General features: G+C 37.8%; 1 pseudogene; it reads left to right on the forward strand.

Moving 5' to 3' along the window:
- Positions 1–264: 264 nt before the first annotated feature.
- LOC129686658 (amine sulfotransferase-like) lies at positions 265–21,576 on the forward strand (annotated as a pseudogene).
- The last annotated feature ends 531 nt before the right edge of the window (positions 21,577–22,107 follow it).

A 22,107-nucleotide genomic window follows, 5' to 3' on the forward strand; every position in this document is an offset into this window, starting at 1 on the left:
AATTAAAAAAAAAGATAAAGAAAAAAAGAATCCACTTTTATTGTTCACCATAAAAGGCAAGTTTTCTTCTGATGCTTAAAAGAGATTGTAGCAACTCAGTCCAAGTCCCACTTCTTTTTTTAATCTTTTATTTTTGTTGTTTTGTTTATATTATTATCACTATTTTTCTTAAGAAGGAGTAAGAAATAGTTTATTCTTGGAGACATCTGAGTGACCATGATCTAGCAACATAGATTTGGGTTACTTCCAATTCCATGTTCCAACATGGAGGCAGTATCATGAAATTTTACAGTTTTACAGAACAAAAAAGTCATAAATCATGACAAGTTTTTTTTAACTTTTATTAATTACACTTTATTCATTTTGTATCCCCCCATAAGTCCCTTCCTCCTCCCCTCCCGGTCCCACCCTCCCCCTCCTTTCTGCATGCATGCCCCTCCCCAAGTCCACTGATAGGGGAGGTCCTCCTCTCCTTTCTGATCTTGGTCTATCAGTTCTCATCAGAAGTGGCTGAATTGTCAGGGTTCTAGGTTATCTCCACGAATAGTCCTTGGTTGGAGTATGAGTCTCTGGGAAGTTCCCTGTGTTCAAATTTTCTTGTTCTGTTGCTCTCCTAATGGAGTTCCTGTCCCCTCCAGCTCTTACTATTTCCCACTTCTTACATAAAATTTCATTCACTCTGCCCAACAGTTGGCCATCAGGCTCAGCATCTGCTTTGACAGTCTGCATGACAGAGACTTTCAGAGGCCCTCTGTGGCAGGTTCCAAGATTATTTCCTGTTTCTTCTGGCTTTCAGAGGCCCTCTGTAGCAGATTCCTAGGTTGTTTCCTGTTTTCTTTTTCTTCTGATGTCCATCCTCTTTGCCTTTCAGGATGGGGATTGAGAATTCTCAATCAAGGAATATCAAGTGTCAGAGAAACACTTAAAGAAATTCTCAAAGTCCTTAGTCATCAAGAAAATGTAAATCAAAACAACCCTGAGATTTCTACTTACACCCATCAGAATGACAAAGATTAAAAACTCAAGTGACAATACATGCTGGAGAGGATGTGTAGAAAGGGGAAATCTCCTCCATTGCTGGTCTACAACCACTTTAGAAATCAATCTAGTACTTTCTCAGACAGTTAAGAATAGTGCTTCTTCTTTCTGCTTCTGGGTTAGCTCACTCAGGAAGATCTTTTCCAGATCCCACCATTTACCTGCCAATTTCATGATTTCCTTGTTTATTAATGCTGAGTAATATTCCATTGTATAGATGTACCACAATTTCTGTATCCATTCCTCCACTGAGGGACATCTGGGCTTTTATCAGCTTCTGGCTATTACAAATAAAGCCGCTACAAACATGGTTGAACTAATGTCCTTATTGTGTACTTGAACCTCTTTTCTGTATATGCCTAGGAGTGGTATAACTGGATCTTGAGGAAGCGCTATTCCTAGAAGCAGAAAGACGCACATGGTATACACTCACTCATATAGACATATGATATAGGATAAACTTACTAAATCTGTACACCTAAAGAAAGTAATCAAGAGGAAGGACTCTTGCTAAAATGCTCAATCCCTACCCAGAAAGGCAAAGAGGATGGACATCAGAAAAAGGAGAAAAGAGGAACAAGTCAGGAGCCTGACACAGAGGGCCTGTGAAAGGCTCTGCCCTGCAGACTATCAATGCAGATGCTGAGACTTATGACCAACCTTTGGGCAGAGTGCAGGGAATCTTATGAAAGAAGTGGGAAACAGTAAGATCTGGAGAGGACAGGAACTCCACAAGGAGAGCAACAGAACCAAACAATCTGAGTACAGTGGTCTTTCCTAAGACTGATACTCCAACCAAGGACTATGCATGGAGACAACCTTAGACCCCTGCACAGATGTAGTCCATGGCAGTTCAGTATCCAAGTGGGTTCCATAGTAATAGGAACAGGGACTGTCTCTGACATGAACTGATTGGCCTGCTCTTTAAGTACCTCCCCTTGAGGGGGAAGCAGCATTACCAGGCCACAGTAGACAATGCAGCCACTCCTGATGAAACCTATTTGACTAGGATCAGAAGGAAGGAAAAGAAGACCTCCCCTATCAGTGGACTTGGGGAGGGGCATGCATGCAGAGGATGGAGGAAGGGAGGGATTGGGACGGGAGGAGGGAGGGAACCATAGGGGGGATACAAAGTGAATAAAGTGAAATTAATAAAGAATAAAAAAAAAGAAAAAAGAAAAAAATTAAATGCCATCAGCACATTTAAAAACAAAAAAGAATAGTGCTTTCTCAAGATCTAGCTATAACTACTTTTAGGCAAATATCCAAAATAAACTTAAATATACAAGGACATTTGCTCAACCGTGTTCATAACAGCTTTATTTATTACACTTTAATATTGAAAATAATTTTAAAATTAAATATATTTTGACAAGATTCTTCCCATTCCCCTAAGTCTTTACAGGTCCCCCCTCCATCTCTACCCACTCAACTTTAATTTCTTTCTGAAACAAAAGCAAACAAAATCCTAATAGAACCAAACATTATTTAAAATATCTTCCCTGTACTCAAGATTAGAAATATATTTTTTGATCTGTTACTCAATACACTTGTTATTATTCAGAATGATATGAAAGAACTTTCTTTTTAAACTTTATGTGGATATGGTTGCTGCTTATACCAATATAATAGTTAAGTTTTTTCCCCTCTTATTTCCTTTGCTAACCTGGCTGTATGTCAAATATCTCAGAAAACTCAACATCTCATTTCCTATAGCCTTACAGAAAACCAGTTTACAATATTTATCAACTTTACAAATAATGTAATTTCTATAAATATGAGCATTGCTCTTGTGCATGTGTAAAATACTACATAAAGGAAAGTACTTATTCACTTTTTAGAGTATGAAGCAAGTTGTTATCCAACTACATTTTCATAAACATACCAGGATGAAAATAAAGATTTCTTTGGATAATGAAATATTGTGTAATTGTTCAGAACTTTTGGGGATAACTGTGAGTTACTAAAGAAACTTTATTTGATTTTCTGCAGATTCGTTATCTTTACAGAAACCCCAAAGACATTTTGATCTCATTTTTTTTTTTTATTTTTCAAACTTTGTGAATTTCGTAGAAGCTACAGACACCGTAGAACATTATCTGGAGAAATTTCTAGATGGAAAAGGTAATGTTGTTTATCCCTCACTTGTTTACAAAGTACAGATGGCATTTAAACTATATTAATGTAGGAAATCTATATCCAAGAGATGGAGGGGGCAATAGGATTCATATAAAGAGAAATAGTAATTTTGAACCAGTTATTGAATGGATTATCTGCCATTGTTGGGACCATTTGAGAATTTTCAACTATGCAGCCTATACTATTAAGGAATTTTGGCAAGACCATAAGATACAAAATGTTTTATCTCTCTTTTTTTTTTTTTTTCACTAATGGCATAAGAAGAGTCATAAAGCTAAAGTTGAGGGCGAAGGAGTGCTCTGTGTGGCACACACACCTGTAGGAAAATTGAGAGATTTTTCATTTCATTATTGAGGAGAGTTATTTAATGAAAGAGGCATAATGAATGTGGAATCAGGATCTCACACGTTTTTATTATTAAATTCAGGTTTGGTCCAATTTTAGCGAGGACATGCTCCTGTCCAGAGATCTTACAGGATAGAAATGGAGACCTGCCTTCATGTAGAGGAGAAATAAGAAGTTCCTTTAAAGCTATTTTTAAAATCAGACCCTTGAAATTCTTTAGTAAAAGGGTTTTATAATGATTTATTTTACAAATATTTTGGCTGCAGGCATGTATCCACACACGTGTGCAGGGAATTCCAAGGTCAGAAGAGGCCATCAGATTTCCTGGGATTGGAATTAGAGCTGGTTTGTAAGCCACCACATGAGTGCAGAGAGCCACTCTCAGGTTCCCTGCAAGAGCAGCCAGTGATTATCCACTGAGTGGTGTTGCCAGCTCCGGACCCTTTAATTTCTCAGTATCTGCATTGCTGTGTCCCTGCATAGATAAGTTTGTATGAGCCTTGTGTAATTGTTACACCCAAGAAACTTTTTAAAATAGTCATGTAGATAGCCAGTTGTAGGGGGTTCAATTTTATTTCTGAATAGTGGAACCAGAAAAGAAAGAATCAAGTTTGCTGCTAAGTAGTATAATGCCTTGACTTGTTACTCAGTAACTTTTCCTTCAGTTTATGGAAGCCATTGGTTTGACCATTTTAGAGAATGGTATGAACACAGACATGACTTCAATATAATGTTCCTCAGCTATAAAGATATGAGGAAGGTAAGATGAGAAAGTTGTTTTGAAATTTACCAAAAACCAAAACAAAACCCAAAAAGAACATTGAGCATTTTTAAATTACTGGATTTTTTTTTAATAATCACTACTATTTCTGAAGAAAGTGTATAGCTTTTCTTAATGTTTGTCCATAAATTGTTTTTAAATCTTCTGATTTCAGCATTTACAACATATGATAATTTTCTGTTTTGAATTTCTGTGTATGTATTTGGTATTAGTAGAGAACATATAGTTGATATACACGCTTCTTTTATAAATATTAATATTTATTCTCATTTTCTTTCTGTGACATCCTCTATTTCCTATCTACCTCCAGTTCCATTAATATCTATTTAAGATAGCTTGACACTGAATCATTACTAAATACCTTTTTTCATTCCTTTCTCTATGCATTTCACTTTTATTACACATATGTATATGTGTATATGAATAATTATAACTGCAAGTAAAAAGATCCTTTGAGGTATTTTTGCAGTGTTAATAATCTTACTCAATAAATACTTGATTTTAAAGGTTAAAAAAAGAAAGTTGTTTCTCATCTTTGAGTTTAAAGCACATACTCCCAGGTATCCTTATACCTCACTACTCCTGGGATTCCTGTGGAAGGAGGTTCCTGCCATCAGACCCTCCTTTATTGACTAGTCTGTCTGCAGGCTCCTTTTCTCTATAGTTGTCTCAGGTGATTCCTTGTTGTGTAGCCGCCTGTGTTAATACAGACAATTTTAAGTATCTAGATGAGACTTGCCTTTTCAACACATCAGTCTTCAATTGCTTGTATTAGTAGCTTCAGTGTGGTATTGGCATTTATTAACAAAGGATGCATTGGTCTTATCCTCTTTCGTACATTTTCACCCTTTCTTTGCCCAGGACTCTTCCTGACTAATTCCCGATTAATCATAGGTTGAATTTCAGAATGGCAGATGTTCCTTCCTTTGTGGGAGACAGCTGAGATATCTATTTTTCTATATTGTCTGAATTTGCCTTCTCTGTTTTTTAAGTTTCATGCATTTTCAGCAACAGGTTTTTACTTTACTTTGTGACTAAAAAATACACTACTTTATGTATATATTGCTCTGTCATTCTTTTCTGTATTAATGAGCATCTAAGACCATTACATGCCTTGACTGTAGGGAAATGTATAACAACATTGGATGTCAATAAGGGTCTGGAATGCTGACTTTATTATTATTATCTTTATTATTTTTTATTATTATCTTTTATTATTATTTTATTATTATCTAGGAACAGGGTTGCTGGATCATATGGTGTGGACCTGTTTTTCATTGTGGAAGATCTACATTGTTTTCCATGGTGAATGCAGTTAATTCACTCAATGTCTAATCTGTTACATCATCTTGGCCATCTAGTTTTGTTTGTGTGTTTGTTCCTTTCTATGTTGCTTATTGAAACCAGAGTCTCACACATGCCACACCAGTGTTTTACTGACCTACATTCTCAGCCAGAATCTAGGTTTCTGGAAAATTTTTAATTTTGTCTTTGTAATATTCAAAGTTATGTTGAAAAATTTCAGGTAATTTCTGTACTTGTAACATCAGTGATTCTATTTCTATCATTGTATTTTCATTTCCTCTTGGCCACATTGTCTTATTTTTCAAATCCCTTATGCTCAGTGCTCAACAAAGTTATTTGCAGAAGTAAGGTAATGACTATGGTGTAGTTATTGTACAAGCAACATAAATTTCTTTTGCATGATCATTTACAAAGAAGTAAGGTAGTAACAAGCTTAGAAAGCCCTTCCTTTACTTCCAATAATGTTCAGCTCTGTGTTACTGTGAGTTTTTCATGGACCAAGCTCTCTAAAGCTTATTAGTTCTTCAAATACGGAAAGCATTTCAACTTCCTCTGAACTGGTATTTAATTCATAAAAAGGAAACCCATGTATTTCCAGACATATCTTCCCCTCATGAAAAATATAACAAATTAATTTCCCTTTTCTTTGAATTAATTTCACATACCTTACACGTGGCCAAGATATTATCTTCATTGCATCCTTATAATAAAATATCCATAATATAACATATACCATTCTAATCATTTTAGTATGCATTTCTGAGTACCCTGAGTTGCACCTACAGTATCATCCATATCCCAAGCTGTCTTCTTCTTGCCATTTGTATATTGCACTAGAAGTCCTCATTCCCTCATCTCAGTGTCTGCAAACTGATGAATCTGTCCATTTATTTTCTATCATGCTTCACTTAAAATGAAATCTTTTTTCCTTTAATCTTTTCTTTTTTCTCTTTAATTTATTTTTTCTCTTTACATTTCAAACACAGCCACCTCTATCCTCTTTTCCCGCCCTCCTACCCTTTTTCTCCATTCCCCCTCCCCTTCTTCTTGGAGAAAGGAGACATACACACACACACACACACTCACACACACACAAACACACACACACACACCATGCCATCCTGCCCAGCTCCATCATGTCACATTAGGACTAAGCTCCTCTTCTTCCACTGAGGCCAGACAAGGCTGCCCAGCTAGGAAGAAATGATCCAACAGCAGATAATTACAGCCATGTCAGTGACAATTTCCTTTCCGGTTGCTAAGGGACCCATAATACAGACCATCAATTCCATATGTGTAGAGGGCCTATGTCCACTCCATGTATGGACTTAGGTTGGTAATTCAGTCTCTGTGAGCCCCCATGGGCCTACGTTAATTGACTTTGTCGGTCTTCTTGTGGAGTTCTTGACCCCTTAGGGTCCTTTTATCCTTCTGCCTACTCTTCCACAAGATTCCTAGTCTTGGTCTAACGTTTGGCTGTGGGTCTCGGCATCTGTTTTGATCTGCTGCTGGATGAAGCCTCTCAGAGGACAGTTGCTTGGCTCATGTCTGCAAACAAGCAGAGTACCATTAATAATGACAGGGGTTGGGTGGGTCTCATTTTGGGCCAGTCATTTGTTAGCCATTTACTTAAATTCTGCTACATCTTTATCCCTGTCCATCTTGTAGCAGGGTAAATTTTGGGTCAAAAGTTTTGCGGTGGGTAGGGGTTCACCTCTTACTATTAGATGTCCTGGCTGGATATAGGGGTGACCACTCCAGTCTCCATATTCCCCTCTGCTAGGGGATTCAGCTAGAGTCACCCCATAACCTCCCAGGTCCCTACCCTGTTAAAGGTCATCAACTTGTCTCAGACATACCCCACCATTGGCATCCCATCTCTCTCCTGCCCTACTGACTCCCATCCCTGCCTTCCTGTGCCTGGTCCCCACCCTTGTTCCCCTCACTGCACCCTGTCTCCTACCCAGTTCTCTCTCCTCATCTACTTCTGATATTTATTTTATTTCTCCCTCTAAGTGAGATTTAGGTGTCCTCCCTTGGACCCTTCTTGTTTGGGTCTATGGATTCTGGTATGGTTATTCTGTAACTTATAAGTGACTAACATCCACTTACAAGTAAGTACATACAATTTGTGTCTTTCTGGGTCAGGGTTACCTCACTCAGGATCATCTTTTCTAGTTGCATCCATTTGCCTGCAAATTGCATGATTTCCTTTTTTTTTTTTTTTGTTTAAATAGTTGAGTATTATTCCATTGTGTAAATGTAACATAATTTTAATATCAATACTTCAGTTGAAGAACATCTAGGTTCTTTCCAGTTTCTGACTATTATGAAAAAAGCTGCTATGAACATAGTTGAGCAAATGTTCTTACAGTATAGAGGATCATATTTTGGTTATATGCCCAGGAGTAGTATATCTGGGTCTTGAGGTAGAACTTTTTGCAGTATTCTGAGAAAGCAGCAGATTTATTTTCAACATGATTGTCCAAGTTTGCATTCTCACCAGCAATGGAGGAATGCTCCTCTTTCTCTGCATCTTCACAGCATGTTCTGTCACTTGAGTTTTTGATCTTAGCCATTCTGACAGATTTAAGATATGATCTCAGAGTTTTGATTTGCAATTCCCTCATGACTGAAGACATTGAATATTCTTTAAGTACTTCTCGGCCATTAAAGAGTAATCTGTTGTGAATTTTCTGTTTAGATCTGTACTCGTTTAATAAAAAGTGAGTATTTGATTTGTTGATATTTAAATTCTTGAGTTCTCTATATGTTTTGGATCTTACCCCTCTAACAGGTGTAGAGTTGGTGACCACCCAGCCTGTAGGCTGCATTTTTGTCTTTTTAACAGTGTCCTTTGCCTTATGGAAGCTTCTGAGCTTCCTGAGGTCCCATTTATAAATTGATGATCTTACTGCCTGAACTGTTGGTGTTTGGCTTAGGAAGTTGTCTCCTGTTCAAGATTATTCCCCACTTTTTCTTCTGTTAGATTCATTGTATCCAGTTTCACAAGAAGATCTTTCATCCACTTGGACTTAAGTTTTATATAGGGTGATAAATATGGGTCTATTTGAATTCTTCTACGTGCAGACCTCCAAATAGACCAGCACCATTTACTGAAGATGTTTTCTTTTTTTCACTATATAGTTTTGGCTTCTTCATTAAAAAAAATCAAGTGTATATGAGTGTGGAGGTTTATTTCTGGGTCTTTGATTTGATTCCATTGATTAACCTGGCTGGCTATATGCCAATATCCTGTGGTATATATTACTATAGCTTTGTAGCACAAATTGAAATTAGAGATGGTGATACCTCTGGTTCTTTTGTTGTACAGGACTGTTTTCACTATCTTGGATTTTTTTATTTTTACATATGAAGTTGAGAATCCTCTTTCGAGGTCTGTAAAGAATTGCTTTGCAATTTTGTTGGGAACTGGATTGAATCTCTGAATTGCTTTTGGTAAAATGGCCATTTTTACAATGTAAATCCATGAGCACAGGAGTTTCCTTCATCTTCTGATATCTTCTTCAATTTCTTTCTTTAGAGACTTGAAGTTCTTGTCATACAAGTTTTTCACCTGCTTGGTTACAGTTATATCAAGATATTTTATATTGTTTGTGGCTATTGTGAAGGTTGTTGCCTCCTTAACATCTTTCTCAGTCCATTTATCATTTGTATTTAAAAAAGGATACTGATTTTTTGAGACAGTTTTGTATCCAGCTACTTTGCTGAAGGTGTTTATCAGCTGTGAAAGTTCATTGGTAAAATTTTGAGGAACACTTATGTGTACTATCATATCATCTGCAAATATCGATACTTAGATTTCTTTCTTTCCAATTTCTATCCTCTTGGTCTCCTTTAAGTGTTTTATTGCTCTGGCTATGACTTCAAGTAATATATTGAAGAGATATGGAGAAAGCAGACAGCTCTGTCTTGTCCTTGATTTTAGTGGAATTGCTTTTCCTTTCTGTCCATTTAATTTCATGTTTGCTATTGGCTTGATGTATATTGTCTCTATTGTGTTTAGCTATGTGTCTTGTATCTCTGATCTCTCCAAGACTTTTTTTTAAAACTTTTTAAAAATTTTATTTGTTATATTTTTTTATTAATTACACTTTATTCATTTTGTATCCCCCCATAAGCCCCTCCCTCCACCCCTCCCGGTCTTAACCTCCCCCCTTTCTGCATGCATGCCCCTCCCCAAGTCCACTGATAGGGGAGGTCCTCCTCTCCTTCTTTCTGATCTTAGTCTATCAGTTCTCATCAGAGGTGGCTGCATTGTCAGGGTTTTAGGTTATCTCCATGAATAGTCCTTGGTTGAAGTATGAGTCTCTGTGAAGTTCCCTGTGTTCAAATTTTCTTGTTCTGTTGCTCTCCTTGTGGAGTTCCTGTCCTCTCCAGCTCTTACTATTTCCCACTTCTTACATAAAATTCCACGTGGAAAATACTCACTCATATAAACATATATCATAGAATAAACCCACTAAAATCTGTACATCTAAACAAACTAAGCAAAAGAGAGGACCCTAACTAAAAATGCTCAATCCCCATGCTGAAAGGCAAAGAGGATGGACATCAGAAGAAAAAGAAAACAGGAAACAACCTAGGAACCTGCCACAGTGGGCCCCTGAAAGCCTCTGCTGTGCAGACTGTCAAAGCAGATGCTGAGTCTGATGGCCAACTGACAGGCATAGTGAATGAAATCTCCAAGACTTTTAACATGAAGAGGTATTAGGTTTTGTCAGTGGCTTTTCATCATCTGTATAGATGATGGTTTGCTTTTTGTTCTTTTACTTGTTTATATGGTGAATTATGTTGATGTAATTTCTATACCATATTGAGTCCCATACTTTCTTACTAACTTTTAAAATCTGGAAGTATGAATACCACAAATTTATCCTCTCCTTTGAAGGTTATTTACATACTGAATGTCTTTTGAAATAAATTTGGGGATTATTTTTCTATTATTTTTATGAGATTTTGAGAAGAATTGCACTGAGTATAGATTGTTTGTTTTTTTTTTATCATTTTCTTTCAGCAGTATTTGGTATTTTCTGACTGTTTTTGTTACTTTAATATTAAGCTTATTTTTGTTATCGATACAGTGCTGATGCCATTTCCTTATTAATGCATACACATTCACCTGATATTTGAATCATTTTGTTTTTGTAATCCATGTCATTGTAAAATGTCATTGTTTTACTGTTAGCACCTTCTAGCCCCCTGACCTGCTTAGTATGCTTCCAGTTAACATTCTGCTTTGATTGCTGTTTACAACTTTTCTGTCTTTTATGTCCAGTGATGTAGCAATAAAGGTAGAAAAGTTTGAGCTATTCCCAACATCACTTGAAAATCTTTATGTATTTCTCTGTTGAGTACAATTTCATGTATAGATATTTTACATGTTACCTTTTGTGTTTGAAGGACTTTCTACTACTGTTTGCTATTTTCCTGAAATGTTTTCTCAGTGTTAATGGAAATAATCATATTAGTATTTTCCTGTATCTTATATAACCACCATTCAGTAATTTGCTTATGTTAAGCTATCTTTGTGTTCCAGAAAGGAATCTTATATGATCAAGTCTCATGTTTGGCTGTAACTCATACCTCCATTATAAAGTTGATAATATCTCAATGTGTGACTGTTTCAGGACCTCACAGTCTCCGTGCAGAAAATCTGCAGTTTTCTGGAAAAAGAACTGAGTGAAGAAGATGTGGATGCTGTTGTGAGACAAGCTACATTTCAGAACATGAAACTTGACCCAAGGGCAAATTATGTTCATGCTTTAAAAAATCTAATTCGTTCTGGAAAAATTAGAATTCTTTCCTGCACAAAGGTTAGACTCAATGGCCTGTCCTAATCAGAATACTGAGAGTCTCCAGAATCTGTTCCCTTGGAGCAATAACACTGGGCTTCCAATTTCTTTCTCTAGGTGATAAACACACTGGGAACCCAGAGAACATGAAAAACCTTAATGGACAGAAAACAAGAGTTTTTTCTGGAAATTTAACAGTTTTAATTTTTTGTTTTGTTTTGTTTTTAAGTGTGGCTTTCCTTCGTTATAGTTCGTATAACACAACTTTTTTAAGGCATATCAGCACTGCTGACTTAGGCAATGGATACTTTAGAAGAGACAATTGTAAATTATGTTATTTTATTTCATTTTGAAAAAACTAGCCCTACTTGGTCCAGGCTGGCATACGCAACTTTCATGGTTTACTTCTGTTTTTATCCAGCCATACCACTCCTAGGTATATATCTAAAAGAGGCTCAAGTACACAAAAAGGACATTTGCTCAACCATGTTTGTAGCAGCTTTATTTGTAATAGCCAGAAGATGGAAACAGCCCTCAACTGAAGAATGGATGCAGAAACTGTGGTACATCTATACAAAGGAGTATTACTCAGCAACGAAAAATAAGGAAATCATGAAATTTGCAGGTAAATGGTGGGACCTGGAAAGGATCATCCTGAGTGAGTTGTCCCAGAATCAAAAAGACATACCCGGTATATACTCACTCATATAAACATACAAAAGAATAAACCCACTAAAATCTGTACAACTAAACAAACTAAGCAAAAGAGAGGACCCTAACTAAAATGTTCAATCCCCATCCTGAAAGGCAAAGAGGATGGCCATGAGAAGGGAAAGAAAATAGGAAACAACCTAGGAACCTGCTACAGAGGGCCTCTGAAAGCCAGAAGAAGAAAACAGGAAACAACCTCATAACCTGCCACAGAGGGCCTCTGAAAGCCTCTGCCATGCAGACTGTCAAAGTAGATGCTGAGCCTGATGGACAACTGATGGGCAGAGTGAATGGAATTTTATGTAAGAAGTGGGAAATAGTAAGAGCTAGAGAGGACAGGAACTCCACAAGGAGAGCAACAGAACAAGAAAATTTGAACACAGGGAACTCCCCAGAGACTCATACTCCAACCAAGGACTATTCATGGAGATAACCTAGAACCCTGATAATGCAGCTACTTCTGATGAGAATTGATAGACTAAGATCAGAAAGAAGGAGAGGAGGACCTCCCCTATCAGTGGACTTGGGGAGGGGCATGCATGCAGAAAGGGGGGCGGGAGGGGAGGAAGGAGGGGCTTGCTGGGGGTTACAAAATGAATAAAGTGTAATTAATAAAGGTTAAATAAAAAAAGAAAATAAGGAAAAAAATTACATACTGCACATATATTTGAAGTTCAGGAGATTAAATTACTTTTTCTTTGTGTGTCATTTTTCTTAATAATTAAATAATAATTTACATAACCACACACAGTAATTACAGAGTTGTCTTACCCTATTTTCTGAAACCAAGTTTTATATATGAATTTATCTCCATTTTGAAGACATGGTGTCATTCATAAGCTTCGGGGTCATTTGGAACTTGCTATGTGTACCTGAAAATTCCATCCAACACTTTTTTTATTATTTATTCACTTCATATCCCGATTGTACCCTCCTCCCTCTTCTCATCCCAGCCCCACCCTCCCTTTACCCCCATTTTCTTCCCTTAGTTTACAGAAAGGTGGAGACATCTTCCCCACCCATCTGACCCTAGCCTATCAAGTCTCATCAATACTGCTTGGATCTTCTTGCTCTGTGGCCTGGGTAGGCCACCCTTCAAGGGAGAAGTGATCAAAGAGCAGGCAATCAAGTCCATGTCAGAGATAACCCCTGCTGCCCTTCTTATGGGACCCACATGAAGACTGAGCTGCCTATGAGATTCATCTGAGTAGGGGGGGTCTAGGTCTTCTTGGTGTGCTGTCCTTGGTTAGTGCTACAGTCTCTGCAAGCACCCCTTGACCCAAATTCTGTTGGCTTTGTTGGTCTCTTTGTAGGACTCCTGTCCCCTCTGGGTCCTTCTATCCCTCCACTCTTCCTTTTTTTTGCATTTTTTCTTTATAATTATTATTATTATTTACATTTTATTAACTCTGTATCCAAGCTGTATCCCCCTCCCTTACTCCCTCCCAAGCCCTCCTTTTCTCCCTCATCTCCTCTCTGCCCATTTCCAAGTCCACTGATTGGGGAGGACCTCCTCTCCTTTCATCTGATCCTTTTTTATCAGGTATCTTCAGGATTGGGAGGTGCATTGGACATAGGAGAAAACAAGTAACAGGACAAGAGCCTACCGCAGAGGGCCCCTGAAAGACTCTACCTAGCAGTGTATCAAAACAGATACTAAGACTCATAACCAAACCTTTGGCAGAGTGCAGGGAATCATATGAAAGAAGGGGGAGTTAGTATGACTTGGAAAGGACAGGAGCTCCACAAGGACCAAATATATCTGGTCACAGGGAGACTGACACTCTTCCATTTTAATTGGATTATTTGGTTGGCTGGTGTTTAATTTCTTGAGTTCTCATATATTTTGAATATTAGCCTTCTGTTGGATGTAGTACTGGTGAAGATCTTCTCCAAGTGTGTAGGCTGTCGTTTTGTTTTGTTGACAGTAACCTTTGTCTTAAAGAAGCTTTTGTTTCAGGAGGTCACATTTACTAATTGTTGATCTTAAAGCCTGTGCTGTTGGTGTTCTGTGTAGGAAGTGGTCTCATTTGCTAATGAATGCAAGGTCCTTCCCCACTTTTTCTTGTAACAGGTTTAGTGTGACTGGTTTTATATTGAGGTCTTTGATCCAGATGGACATTAGTTTTGTGCAGCGTGGTTCAAATATGGATCTATTTGTATTTTTCTACATGTAGACATCCAGTTACGCCAGCACTATTTATCAAAGACGCAAATTTTTTCTATTGTATACTTTGCCTTCCTTGTAAAAAAAATGTACTGTCCTTGAATTCGTGTGTTTATTCCTATGTTAATCCTACCAATCCATGAGCACAGAAGATATTTCCATCTTCTGATATCTTCTTCTATTTCTTTCTTCAGAGACTTGAAGTTTTTCTCAAACAGGTCTTTCACTTGCTTGGTTAGAGTCACACCAAGGTGCTTTATGTTATTAGTGGCTATTGTGAAGGGTGTTGTTTCCCTGATTTCTTTCTCGGCCCTTTTGTCTTTGGTATACAAGAGGGTTACTGATTTTTTTGAGTTAATTTTGTATCTAGCCACTTTGTTGAAGGAGTTCTCTTAAATTTTGGGGGTCACTCATGTATACTATCATATCATCTGCAAATAGTGATACTTTGACCTCTTCCTTTCCAATTTGTATCCCCTTGATCTCCTTTACTTATCTTATCACTCTAGCTAGGATTTCAAGGACTATGTTGAACAGATACAGAGACAGTGGGCAGCCTTGCCTTGTCCCTGATTTCAGTGGGATTGATTTAAGTTTCTCTCCATTGAGTTTGATGTTGACTATAGGCTTGCTGTATATCACCTTTACTATGTTTAGGTATGTGCCTTGTATTCCTGATCTCTCCAAGACTTTAAACATGAGTGGGTGTTGGACTTTGTCAAATGCTTTTTCGGCATCTAAGGAGATGATCATGTGGTTTTTCTCCTTCAGTTTGTTTATGTGGTGGATTACATTGATGGATTTCCTTATGTTGAACCACCTTTGCATGCCTAGGATGAAGCCTATTTAGTCATGATGGATGATACCTTCGATGTGTTCTTGGAATCGGTTTGCAAGTATTTTATTGAGTATTTTTGCATCAATGTTCATTAGAGAAATAGGTCTGAAGTTCTTTTTTTTTGTTGGATCTTTGTGTGGTTTATGTATCAAGGCGACTGCGGCCTTATAGAATGAGTTTGGTAACGTCCTTCTGTTTCTATTTTGTGGAATAGTTTGAAGAAAATTGGAGTTAGCTCTTCTCTGAAGGTCTGATAGAATTCTGAACTGAAACTATCTGGCCTTGGGCATTTTTTTTTTTTTTTGGATGGGAGACTTTTGATGATTGCTTCTGTTTTCTTGGGAGATATAAGACATTTAATCTTTCTACCTGATCTTGATTTAATTTTCATAAGTAGAATCTATCAAGAAAATTGTCCATTTCTTTTAGATTTTCAAATTTTTGATGTATACGCTTTTAAAGTAAGACCTAATGATTGTTTGGATTTCCTCAGTGTCTATTTTTATGTACCCCTTTTTATTTCTGATTTTGCTGACTTGGACAGTTTCTGCCTTTTAGTTAGTTTGGCTAAGGGCTTGTTGATCTTGTTGATTTTCTCAAAGAACCAGCTCTTGGTTTCATTGATTCTTTGAATTGTTTTATTTGTTTCTAATTTATTGATTTCTGCCCTGAACTTGATTATTTCCAGCCATCTACTTCTCTTGGATGTGTCTGTTTCTTTTTTTTTTCCTAGGGCTTTCAGGTGAACTATTAACTTGCTTGTATGTAATGTTTTAAATTTCTTCTTTTTTAAAATTTTTTATTAATTACACTTTATTCATTTTGTATCTCCCCATAAGCCCCTCCCTCCTCCCCTCCCGATCCCACCCTCCCTCCCCTTTCTGCATGCATGCCACTCCCCAAGTCCGCTGATAGGGGAGGTTCTCCTCTCCTTTCTGATCTTAGTCTATCAGTTCTCATCAAAATTGGCTGCATTGTCCTCTACCATGGCCTGGTAAGGCTGCTCCCCCCTCAGGGGGAGGCGATCAAAGTTAAATTTCTTCTTGAAGGCATGTAGTGCTATGAACTTTCCTCTTAGCACTGCTTTCCTTGAGACCCATAAGTTTGAGTATGATGTGCCTTCAATTTGATTGAATTCTAGGAAGACTTTAATTTCTTTATTTCTTTCCTAATCCAGCTGTCATTGAGTATATAGTTATTCAATTTCCATGTGTGTGTAGACTTTTTGCTATTTCTGTTATTGTTGAGGTCCAGGTTTAGACCATGGTGGTCAGAAATGATACAAGGGATTATTTCAGTCCTCTTGTATCTGCTGAGACTTGCTTTGTGACCAAAACTATATGGTCTATTTTGGAGAAGGTTCCATAAGGTGCTAAAAAGAAGGTGTACTCTTTTGAATTTGGGTGAAAAGTTCTGGAGACATCTGTTAGGTCCATTTGATTTAGAGTCTCTGTAAGTGCCCCTATTGCCCTATTTACCTTCTGTCTGGATCATCTGTCCCTTGGTGAGAGTGGAGTGTTGAAGTCTCCCACTATTATGGTGTTGGGATCTATGTGCGATTTCAACTTCAATAATATTTCGTTTACAAATGTAGGTGGTCGTATTTGGGGCATAGATGTTCAAAACTGTGCTGTCCTCCTGGTGGAATTTTCCTTTGATGAGAAGGAAGTGTCTCTCATCATCTTTTTTGATTAATTTCTGTTGAAAGTCTATTTTTTTTTACATGTTAGTATAGTTACCTCATCTTGTTTTCTGGGTCCATTCGCTTGAAAAACATTTTTCCAGACCTTTACTCTGAGGTAGTATTTATCTTTGTTGCAGAGGTGTGTTTCTTGGATGCAGCAGAATGGTGGATCCTGTGTCCACACCCATTCTGTTAGTCTGTGCCTTTTTATTGGAGAGTTGACTCCATTGATGTTGATATGTAATAGTGACCAATGAATGTTAGTTCTTTTTCTTTTGGAGTTGGTGGTCTTACTGTGATTCATTGTTTGTTTTCTTTTAATTTTTGTTGGGAAATTATCTGTATCCTATATTATCTTGAATGTAGTTGTTTTCTTTGGATTGGAGTTTTCCTTCTAGTATCTTCTGTAGGGTTGGTTTGCTGTGTAGATATTGCTTAAATTTAGTTTTGTCATGGAATAGTTTTCTCCATCTATGTTGATTGAGAGCTTTGCTGAGTATAGTAGTCTAGGTTGGCATCAGTGGTCCCTTAAAGTTTGCATGATATCTACCCAGGCCCTTCTGGCTTTCATAGTTTCTGATGAGAAAATCTAGTGTGAGTCTGACAGGTCTACCTTTATATGTTACTCAGCACTTTCCCCTTGCTGTTTTTAATATCTTTTTTTTTTTCTGTAGATTTAGTGTTTTGACTATAATGTGACATGAAGAGTTTCTTTTCTGGTCTAGTCTATTTGGTGTTCTGTAGGCCTCTTGTATATGTATGGACATCTCTTTCTTTATGATTTTCTTCTTCTATGATTTTCTTGAAAATATTTTCTTGACCTTGGAGTCTGGAATCTTCTTTTTCATCAATTCCTATTCTTTGATTTTGCCTTTTCATGGCGTTCTTGATTTCTTGGATGTTTTGTGTTTGGGACTTTTCTGATTTTACTTTTTCTTTGAGATAGCATCAATTTCTGCAAGTGTATCTTCAGCACTATAGCTTCTCTCTTCCATCTCTTGTATTCTATTGGTGACGCTTACCTTTGTGATTCCTAATAATTTCTCTAAGTTCTCCAGCTCCAGGGTTTTCTTAGTTTGTGTTGTCTTTATTGATTCTAATTCTGTTTTTAAGCTTTGCACTATTTTTTTCATCTGTGTGAATGTGGATTCTTATCTCTCCACGATGGTCTCTATATTTTTGTTTATTTCCTCTCTATATGCCACTAATTGTGCCTCTATTTTTGCCTCTATTTGTTTGGTTATATTTGCCTGTATTTATTTGAGAGCTTTGTTCATGTCTTCTTGATTTGCTTCCACTTGTGTGGCTAATTCTTTGAGATTTGCTCGTTTCCTCTTTATGTGCCTCTAATTGTGTGGCTGTTTCTCTAAGAGATTTGTTTGTTTCCTCTTTATGTGCCTCTAATAGTTTTAGAGTCATTTTCCTGTATTTCCAATAAATCTGAGTATCCATTGATGTGGGCATTTCTGTTGAAGACATGATGTCCTGATTTTTGTTGAATGTGTTCTTACACCAAACTCTAGCCATTTGCTTATCTGTAACCTTCACTGTTTGTTTGTGGATTCTGCAGTTCAGACTGGTACTGTCTTTCTTTGGTGTCTGGAGAGTTCTTCAGGGAGATGAGAGAGGTCCCATGGTTTTAGCGTGTGTCTTGGCGTTTCAGCTGTACCTGAGTGAGGATGGTCTGAGAGTGCAGAAGGATAAATGTGGGCAAGCATGTGTGTATGCATGGAAGTGTGCCTTGAAGAACAGGATGCTAACAGAACCAGAAATTTGAGCACAGGGATCTTCCCAAAGACTCGTATTCCAACCAAGTACCATGCATGGAGATAACTTAGAATCCCTGCACAGATGTAGCCCATGGCAGTTTAGTATCCAAGTGGGTCACATAGTACTGGGAAGAGGGACTACCTCTGACATAATCTGATTGGCCTGCTCTTTGATCACCTCCCCCTGAGGGGGGAACTGCCTTACCAGGCCACAGAAGATGACAATGCAGCCACTCCTGATGAGATCTGATAGACTAAGATCAGAAGGAAGGAGAGGAGAACCTCCTCTATCAGTGGACTTGGGGAGGGGCATTTGTGAAGAAAGGGGTGAAGGGGTGGGATCGAGAGGGGAGGAAAGAGAGGCTTATGGGGGGGATACAAAGTAAATAAAGTGTAATTAATTAAAAAAATAATGAAAAAAAAGAAACAAGACCCAAGGTTGACATCTGGCTTACATACCACAAGAATTCATGTGCACCTTCAAACACACAAGCACCATCATAAATGTAAATACACAGACGTACATGAACACAGCTCTTACAGAACAGAACAAGTAAAGATTATTTAGATAACCCATGTGAAAAGTTCTTTCCTCAAATTTTAGGAAGTTATGTGTGTGTGTGTGTGTGTGTATTAGGTTCTCTGTAGAGTATTCTGGGTTACATTAGATTAAACATCAGGGCTTATAACAAGTATCTGAGTCTGTTGATCTAAGCATACTCTATTTCTGTACTTCCTCTGAATGTATATATGACTGTACGATATCTTTGGTTGTCCAACCAATAAGAAGGAATATCACCTGTTGAATGATAAAAAAAAAAAGAAGAAGAACAGGGTGCTGGAGAATGTAGGAGCCTGCAGTGTGAGGGAGGGTCGCCTTGCAGGTACTGAAGGGGTGGCCTGTGCTGAAGGTGTTGCAGGCACTGGTGGTGATTGTGGGTGCAATTTCCTAGTGCAAATTCCCTGAATACCTCAGTGACCTACAGCCTACTGATATTTGGCTCTGACTGAGCTCCAGAAGTTATTTACCTGAACTCCACTGGTAGACCCGCAGAGCAGGGGCTTCGATACTGAGAACAGTGTCCCAAGAATCCCTCTGTTTCCCACGGTAGGTGTGTGGGTGGAAGGGGTCTGACATCTGGCTGCTATCTTAGATGGACCCTAGATATGGGCTCTTCAGGCTCTTAAAGGCACACTCACTTTCTATAGGTCTAATCAGAAAGCACAGGGATTCCCCCTTTTCTCTACTCTCAGGTTTGGTCCTACTGGGGTAAGTGCAAGTGAGCTCTGTCAGCTCAGTGGTGCTGCAGCCACCAAACTAGGAAGTCCAGCTACAGCCGTGGAACTGGGAGGCCTCTCCTGGTGCCTGCTGGAAAGTCCTAGGGAGCCACAACCGTGGTTCACAGACTTAGGTGGCCCAGTGCCTGGTGTACTTGGGTGGTTTTGTGGGTCTGGTGGAGTTCAGTGGCTGTACAGCTGGCTGTTCACCACTGAGAGATTGGTGGCCCATAAAGTCACTGTCTGGGAGGCCCTGCAGAGACTGTACAGCTGCTCACAGACCCAGGACACAGAAGGATGGTACTGTGGATCTGGGACTCAAAAGGCTGGTACAGCTGGCAGCCATGGCTGAGGAGCTAGGAGTCCCACCTCTGCTGTCTCAGTCCCCAGGCAGTGAGTTCTGTGCTAAGCTTTTCTGGTGCCAAGGAGGAGGGAGGCCCGAGAAGGGGGAGTGCAAGGGGTTGGAGCGTTCACCACTCTCTGTCCCCAGAGAAGTCCACGGGTGACCTGAATCTAAATGGTCTCAGCTCATGTGATGTCTCCTCTCATTCAGGAAACCTCAATGTCAATTTTCTGACTTCAGCTGCCCCTCCACTCACCAATTTCAGAGTTTCAGATCCTCTGCCTCTCAGACATGGTACACGCTGGTCACCGCCATCTTGGATCATCAATGGCTTTTTATAGCAACAATATACATGCTGAGAAATAGATTATGGATATAATCATATTTGTAAGGGATTCCAAGACAATAAGATATCTTGGAATGAAACTACCTAAGAAAGTGAACCTAATCAAGAAAGTGAAAGACCTTTGCAACAAGAAGTTACTCTGTGAAGAGTGAAAGGAAGACACTAGAAAATGAAAGGATCTCCCATGTTCATAATAGGTAGATTTAAGATAGAAAAGATGACAACATTACCAAAAGCAATTTATACATACAATGCAGTTCCAATTAAAATGCCCACAACATTCTTCTAAGAGGTATTTTAAAATAGGCTATCCTACAATTAATACCTACAATTAATATCTTACAATTACTGGAAAATCTGGATAGTCAAAGAAATCATGACCAAAAGAGAGGGATTTCCATTTTAGATTTCAATATATAGTATAGAGATATAATAATAGAAACAGTGTGGTGGCACTGACACAAAATACACATATAGACCAAGGGGACAAAATAGAAGACACAAACACGAGCATGTGTAACTACAGCCATGTGGTATATGTGAAATTTCTTTGGCTGATATAGTTAGATAGTATGATGTTTGACATATAGTAAAGTACACTTAAAAACTCTCATGTATTTATATTTATTAAGTTTTTTTTCTTTCTTCAGAAATATTTCTTATGATTGGTCTGCTAATTCATGGGACAGTAAAGTGTTAATGTATTTGTTGTATTACTGCATATGTTTCTCATTGTGCTATAAAGAAGGGTGAGGTATCAAACACCACAGAAAACTCACAATGATTTTGCATGGGTGGTGGAAGATACGGAAGTTGATTAGAGCAACCTTTGCTTTGAGAGTTCCATCTACTTACCATTTACGCACCTTTGTGCTTTCCCTGTGCTTATCCCATTAGGAACTGTTGGAGACTGGAAACGTCATTTGACTGTGGAGCAGAGTGAAAGATTTGACATGATATTCAAAAGGAACATGAAAATTTTTCCTTTGAAATTCATCTGGGATATAAATGAATAATAGAACTCTATTTTATGTTTGTATAAAATAAACACACAAATCCATTAAGCAGAACACATACTGTCGTATGAATATTGACATGTTTCTGTATTTTAGTCATGAAATACCAAGCTTTATTAATAAACAAAATGAGTAAATTATACCTTGATTAATGACAATAAAATTAATAAATGACTTTAAATTTCAAATTTAAATAGTTTGAGTCCTACTTAGCATTGGTACTATGCACCACAAAAAACATAAATTATGGTTCTTTCTGGTGTACAACAATGTCTACAAATTTCACAGTAGCATTTCACTCTGGAAGTCTCTAAGCTATGAGTTCAAGCATAAATTAGCCATAAACAGTCAATGACCCATACAATAATTTAGTAAACTATTGAAGAATCTGTGTAAAAGGCTGCCTCCTATTCTAAGCTTTGTTTTCTTGTTTTTTTTTGTTATTGTTGTTTATTTGTTTAGTTTTGTTTTATTGTTTTGTCTTTAATCATAAGTACTTTTAAAATACAGCTAATGCCCTTGGTTTACATG

The sequence above is a fragment of the Psammomys obesus genome, unplaced genomic scaffold (genome assembly GCF_907164565.1).
Source record: "Psammomys obesus unplaced genomic scaffold, mPsaObe1.curated_primary_1811, whole genome shotgun sequence".
NCBI lineage: Eukaryota > Metazoa > Chordata > Mammalia > Rodentia > Muridae > Psammomys > Psammomys obesus.